Source organism: Dendropsophus ebraccatus, chromosome 9 (assembly GCF_027789765.1).
Source record: "Dendropsophus ebraccatus isolate aDenEbr1 chromosome 9, aDenEbr1.pat, whole genome shotgun sequence".
Classification (NCBI taxonomy): domain Eukaryota; kingdom Metazoa; phylum Chordata; class Amphibia; order Anura; family Hylidae; genus Dendropsophus; species Dendropsophus ebraccatus.
Genome location: NC_091462.1, coordinates 93,077,460 through 93,085,150, shown reverse-complemented (window position 1 = coordinate 93,085,150; position 7,691 = coordinate 93,077,460).

Here is a 7,691-nt window from a genome sequence, read left to right as displayed (position 1 = left end):
GCATTACAAGCACGGTCCCGGAACAAATTATGCTCGTAATCCAAGGCACCACTGTATGTCTAAACACAGAATATGGAACAACACTGGACTGGCCCTCCGGGGAGCTGGTGAATCTTCAGATGGGCTCCAAAAAAAGAGTTGGCTTCCCTACCACAATACACTTCACTGCCCTAGTCCATGAGGGTTAGGGCCATAAACTGTGCAAACAACTTGTCTTTTAGGGCCCATATCGTGCCCTGCTTGTCCCACTGAGGTATTCCCTGCTCAGGGACCCTCTATATGAGAGGTGCATTAAAAGACTGGCTTCTGTTCCCGAAGACTCAAATTCTCCTTGTATTATCATGGATGAGCCATCTGAATGACGGCATGTTATACTGATGTCTATTTCCTCTCCATGATTTGTAGAGAAATTGCATTGCTGTAGCGCTGGGAAAGCCAAACCGTTGGTACGACTGCTTATCGGCGAACGCCTGGGCTGACGCTTGGGTGGTTGCTGTGAGCGGCATTGGTCCTCTCTCTGCTTCGGCAGTGAGAGGATATTTGTCCTGAACCTTCGCAGGTGCCTTTTGGCCCGGAGGGGGAGGTAATGTGGTTGGTTGGGGGCCCATCTCTTTTTAGAGTGGGCTTGCGATAGACCGCATCCTTGTTGCACTTTTTTGTGTGGCACGTCTGCACCTTTTTGTGCACTTGGGTGAGAGCACGTTCCTCGGACTCTATAAAAAAAAAAAAAAGCTGGGAAAGGTACATCATTTCTTTGAGACATTAGTGACAGTTCATAGACACACAGGTCCTCTGACTCCCAAGACTTGTCCAGTGCTGTACACAGCAAACACTTGTAATAATCAATGACATAAGCGTTCACACAACACCACATACAGCGGGCAGACAAAGGAGGCCACCGCTCTTCAACTCTCCCCTCAGAACCCCATGTTCATGCAGTGTTAGATAGTCCTTTTTATTGGGGACCAAATGTTTCCCCATGTATAAAAGTTTGGTAATAACTGGCAGAAGTGGCTCATATGCATCAGAATTTCTGTTAGGGATTTCACACTGCGAGTTTGCAGCGAAATCCGCTGCGGATCCTGGTAGTGTGAAGGTCTATAGGGTTACCTATCCACAGTGAAATTTTCATTCCGCTGCCAGTATGTGACCCGGCCCCTTGGCTGATGTGACCCGGCAGCACTGATTGGCTAATGGGGACCAACGGGAGCCGGGAGCCTCACACACAGCCGTGGCGCCGAGCAGGTAATGTATGCTCCGGGCTGGGGGGTGGGTGGGGTTAAAGGGGCCGGGTCACATACTGGCAGCGGATGTGACCCATTGTATGGGTATGTAACCCATTCAACTTCACAATACCAGGATCCGCAGCGGATTTCGCTGCAAAATCGCAGTGTGAAATCCGCTGCGGATCCGGTATGTGTGAAGCTACTGTATCCTTAATATATATATTTTTTATCAATTTATTTTCCAACATTTTGTTTCTGCACACCCATGTGTCAACTTCACCAGTAAGATAACAAAGAAAACAAGTGGTGCTGTCATGGCTCAAGGAACCATTATTACTGGTGTGTTTTCCCCTCCACCATGACAGCACCCGTGAGACGGAACTCAGGAAGGGATGATGGCTTGAAGAACATTTCGGCCAAAGGATAGATTAGAGGAGTCGGCAAGATCCAGACGGTAGTGGCAAAAGAAAGTATAAGAGGACCACACCGCAGCCGTACATATCTGATGCAGAGACGCCTCACTCCTCTCTGCCCAAGAGGTTGCAACAGCCTTGGTGGAATAAGTTCTGAGACCCTATGGAGAAGAGACACCAGAATAGAGATAAGACAGAGCGCCTGCCTGATCCACCTGGCCAATGAGCTCCAGCTTATCCTGCTTAATTTGTTGGGTCCTGCAAACTGAACCCTGGTCTTCCTCGTCTGAACGCTCTCATTGTTTCTAAATTCTACAGACTGGTGGTCCTCACTTCTAAAGTGTTGAACTCCTGCTCCCTATCATTGGCCAGATTCTTACAAAAAGATGTAAGAACCGCGTATTCCTACCTCGAACTGAGTGACTATCTTGGGAAGAAATATAGGGTCTAGCTTAAAAACAATCCTATCTTCAAGGATAATTAGGTCCCCATGCACTTTAGAGGTTTGCAGTGCATTCTGCCATCAGTATGCCATGCATGGGGCTCTCCTAACATCATCTGTCGGTGGAGATAGGGGTCAGGGTAACCCTCTTTGTTTAGGAAGAAATAAGCCACAGCTTATTCGCTGCAACGTACCCCTTCCCATAGAAAACACGGAGTGCTCGGTCGTTCCTGTGCATGAGGAGGATGGGAGAAATAACTGATGGCTGAAGGTTCGTCGGGTATTAATGGTGCATGACTGTCTTTAGTGAAGCCTTGCAGGAAGTGGATGGAGTCAACCGCACCAATGGACCCTGGTGAGTAAAGGTGTGTGTGTGTGTGGTGGGGGGGGGGGGGGTGCACGCCGGAAAGCCCAGAATCCCAGAGAGGGCTCACGTAACTTGTCACCAGGGCCGGCGTTAGGGGGGGGCAAGCAGGGCAAATGCCTTGGGCCCCCATCCCCCAGGGGCCCCCTACCGCAGTTCCAGTGGAGAGGAGAGCACAGACAGCGTCCTCCAGCGTCTGGCAGTGATCCCTGGCTGCTGCTATCAGGGGTCACGCAGAGGCTGCAGGACGCTGGGCTCGGTGTCTGCTCCCCCTCCCCCTCCCTCCAGCTCCTCTCACTGCACGTGACTTCCTGCTCTGGTGTGGAGCTGTCGGGACGATGGAGGAGAGGCCTGCCGGGTGAGGATGACAGCCTGCTGCTAAGGAACATGAGGGGGATTCACCACTACATCCAGCATGCTAGAGGGGGTAAGTATACTGTATATGTAGTGTGTAATGTGTATGAATGTAGGTGTATAATGCATGAATGCAGTGTGTGTTACATGTCCTGTGTATAGTGTGTGGACTGGATGGTTTGTATCTGTATAATGTGTTTTCATGGGTGTGTGAGTGTGTGTGTATATATATATATATATATATATATATATATATATAATGGTGTGTGTATAAGCACTGCTGACTCCAAGTGTTGAGGTGAATAGACTGTATATAGGAGCTGCAGCCATTCTCTGGCCTCATCAGTCCTATGTAATTGCTGCAGCTCCTATGTATAGTGTATGATGACATCACTAAGGCAATACGGTGTATTTTATTGAGAAAAAAATAAGGTGGTATTCAGTCCTTAGGTGGTGGTCACTGTATGGGGGTAATATTGGTCTGTATATAGAGTCATTATGCAGTGGTCACTCTATGGCGGTATTATTGGTCTGTATATAGTGTCATTATGCAGTGGTCACTCTTTGACATTAATATTGGTCTGTATATAGCGTATATATACACTCATTACTGCCATAGATTGACTACCACGTAATGACACTATATACAGACCAATATTACCGCCATACAGTGACCACCACATAATGACTCTATATACACACTATATACAGACCAATAGTACAACCATAGAGTGATCGCCCACATAATATTGGTCTGTATATAGTGTGTATATAGAGTCATTATACAGGGGTCAGTCTATGGCAGTAATTTTGGTCTGTATATAGAGTCATTATGCAGTGGTCACTCTATGGCGGTAATATTGGTCTGTATATAGTGTCATTATGCAGTGGTCACTCTTTGGCATTAATATTGGTCTGTATATAGCGTATATATATATATATACACTCATTACTGCCATAGATTGACTACCACATAATGACACTATATACAGACCAATATTACCGCCATACAGTGACCACCACATAATGACTCTATATACACACTATATACAGACCAATAGTACAACCATAGAGTGATCGCCACATAATATTGGTCTGTATATAGTGTGTATATAGAGTCATTATACAGGGGTCAGTCTATAGCAGTAATTTTGGTCTGTATATAGAGTCATTATGCAGTGGTCACTCTATGGCGGTAATATTGGTCTGTATATAGTGTCATTATGCAGTGGTCACTCTTTGGCATTAATATTGGTCTGTATATAGCGTATATATAGAGTCATTATTGCCATAGATTGACTACCACATAATAACACTATATATAGTACAGCCACAGTACAGTATATATAGTACAGCCATAGAGTGATCGCCACATAATATTGGTCTGCATACAGTGTATATAGAGTCATTATACAGGGGTCAGTCTATGGCAGTAATATTGGTCTGTATATAGAGTCATTATGCAGTGGTCACTCTATGGCGGTAATATTGGTCTGTATATAGAGTGTATATAAAGTCATTATACAGGGGTCAGCCTATGGCAATAATATTGGTCTGTATATAGCGTAGAGTCATTACTGCCATAGATTGACTGCCACATAATGACTCTATATATACACTATATACAGACCAATAGTACAGCCATAGGGTGACAGCCACATAATATTGGTCTGTATACAGTGTATATACAGTCATTTATTATACAGTGGTCAGTCTATAGCGGTAATATTGGTCTGTATATAGTGTATATAGAGTCATTATGCGGTGGTCACTGTATGGCGGTAATATTGGTCTGTATATAGTGTATATAGAGTCATTATGGGGCGGTCACTTTATGGTGGTAATATTGGCCTATATATAGTGTGTTTTCTTCAATAACAGTATGGAGGTAATATTTGGTCCTGATTATAGTGATTTTTTTTTTCATTTATTTTTTTAAAGCAATTCATATAAATAGTTCTTGTATTTACACCACTAGCGGCAGTCCTGGCATTTAGTGGCAGTCCTGGCATGTAGTGGCAGTCCCAGAATGTAGCGGCGGTCGTGACATGTAGGGGCAGTCCCAGAATGTAGCGGCGGTCCTGACATGTAGGGGCAGTCCCGACATGTAGGGGCGGTCCCGACATGTAGGGGCGGTCCCGACATGTAGAGGCGGTCCCGACATGTAGGGGCGGTCCCGACATGTAGGGGCGGTCCCGACATGTAGCGGCGGTCCCGACATGTAGCGGCGGTCCCGACATGTAGCGGCGGTCCCGGCATGTAGCGGTAGTCCTGACATGTAGCGGCATGTAAACTTCTGAACTGAGTAAGGGCCCTAATACATGGAGCGAAAATTGTCCGAATCAGGACGCTATCGCTCTGTGAGGACACTGGGGAACATGATCAGGTAGTATATATCACAGACAAGGCCTGAGGACACCGGGGAACATGATCAGGTAGTATATATCACAGACATGGCCTGAGGACACCGGGGAACATGATCAGGTAGTATATATCTTTATTGTTTACTATATACAGCAAGGATTGCACACACATCACTAATGATATACTGTATATATACACATAGGGGGAGATTTATCAAACATAGTGTAAAGTGAAACTGGCTCAGTTGCCCCTAGCAACCAATCAGATTCCACCTTTCATTACTCACATTCTAAGTAGGTGGAATCTGATTGGTTGCTAGGGGCAACTGAGGCAATTCTTCTTTACACCAGTTTGATAAATCTCCTCCATAGCTTTTGCTGTAGTAGGCTCTCTAAGCGAGCTCCATTCTACCAGATTGGCGCTCACTTCTGCAGAATATCAGGCCGTGTAATACGGCCTTAAAAGTGGCCGTACACTTCCAATAACTGCTGGCTGAACATTCTTTCAGCTGACAATTATCTCTCCCATCTGGTCCCGTCCTCCCCATACACAGAAATTTGGCACATCTGAGTTTTCCTGTGTTTTCTATGAGAGGGTAAAGCCATAGCCATACAGATCTGATGGCGGCTTATCTCTCTTAGAACAAAGAGGTTGGGCATTGATTTTCCATCAAGCTTGATCCCCTATGTCCACTGATATCATCTGTCAGAGGACTGTCCAGAGAGCCCCATACACCTTACACTGATGGCCGAACCCACCAGGAGCAACAGGTACCACCAACAAAAGAGTAAAATGTATGGGGACCTTAAATTGTTGCTAAAATATTTCAGCATTTGGGGCCCCACCTTTAACTTTGCCCAGGGCCACATCTAGTCTAAAACCGGCCCTGCTTGTCACATGTGCTGTCATGGCAAAGGGGAATGGAACTTGTAACCTAATGTGTGCCAAACCAGTGCTCTGACCAGAAAGGGTGAAGTATGCAGATTAATATGGAGGCAAGGTGTAGTATATAGGTGTATATGGAATCAAGGTGTAGTATATAGGTGTATATGGAGGCAAGGTGTAGTATATAGGTGTATATGGAGGCAACGTGTAGTATATAGGTGTATATGGAAGCAAGGTGCGGTATATGGCCATGTATGTTCCCACATCGTCATTATGAAATAACAGCCAATACTTGGGCTCACAATGATGGCCATCCTAATAGACGGCCGTCAAACGGCCCAAAAAACGTGTGATCATTTCTCTCCGTCTCCCCCTGCTCCCTTCCAAGACATTTGATGTAAACTAGTCCCTGGCAGGCTTTATCTGCAACTTCGTTTTTTCTTTACAATGCTGGGAAGGTTATTCTGAGGTCAAGTTGCTGATAAACTCACAGTGATTATCTCCCCCTCCCCCCATTACAAAGAAGCTACAATGTTGCAGATAGGGCCTTATTTTACATCAGCTGTCTCAGAAGGGGAGGGGGAGACAGAGAGAAAGCCTCACACACAGATTGTTGTGTTTTCAACAGAAAGCAGCAGCTCAGAACTGGGGGAAGGAGACTGAATAAATAATAAGAAGTATGGAAGGAATTGTTAGTCTTACCATGGCCAGCAATCAAAAGTTATGTTTAATTGGAGTACCCCTTTAAGCAAACTGGCCTGTAGTTACTGGGCTCTTCTCCCCTTCTGGTGGATGGGTATAACTTTGGCTGTTCTCCAATCATCAGTAACATCTTGTGACAAGAATGTGTCAAAACTGCAATCTTAGAGAGGTTGTTCACCAAACTCTTTTTTTTTTTTTTTTTCAAATCAATTGGTGCCAGAGATTTGTAATTTACTTCTAGTAAAAAAAATCTCATATCTTCCAATGGTTGTCAGCTGCTGTATGTCCTGCAGGAAGTGGTGGATTCTTTTCAGTCTGGGGAGGAGGAGAGGTTATCTATGGAGATTTGTTTCTGCTCTGGGAAGTTCCTGACACGGACAGAGGTGGCAGCAGAGAGCACTGTGTCAGACTGGAGAAAATACACCACTTCCTGCAGGACATACAGCAGCTGAGAAGTACTGGAAGACTTGAGATTTTTTAATAGGAATAAATTACAAATCTGTTTAAATTTCTGCCACCAGTTGATTTAAAAGAAAAATTATTGCTGAATACATTCAAGAAAATAACTATTTAAAGGGGTACTGTGACCTTATCTACAGCATAGAGAATAGGGATGCGATTGTGTTGGTCCCCCCCCTGTGGTCTACAGGTCAGTCACTTCAGGCTGTGTTTACACTCTGCGGTTTTCCTGCACAAATCACAGTAAAAACATGTTATTACCACAATTGCAGTCAGTGTACACAAAGGGGATTTAACAGTAATAAAAAAAATTTAAAAAAAGTTTGAAAACCCCAAAAATATTTGGCGCTAAAGAAGACCCCCAACTATGATGGGCAAATACATAGGACGTTCTCACGCAGAAGGAAAGTGATACAATGTATGTATCCAGTACAGCTGGCAGGAGCCAATCAGCAGCGGCACCCGGGTCACATGACAACCTG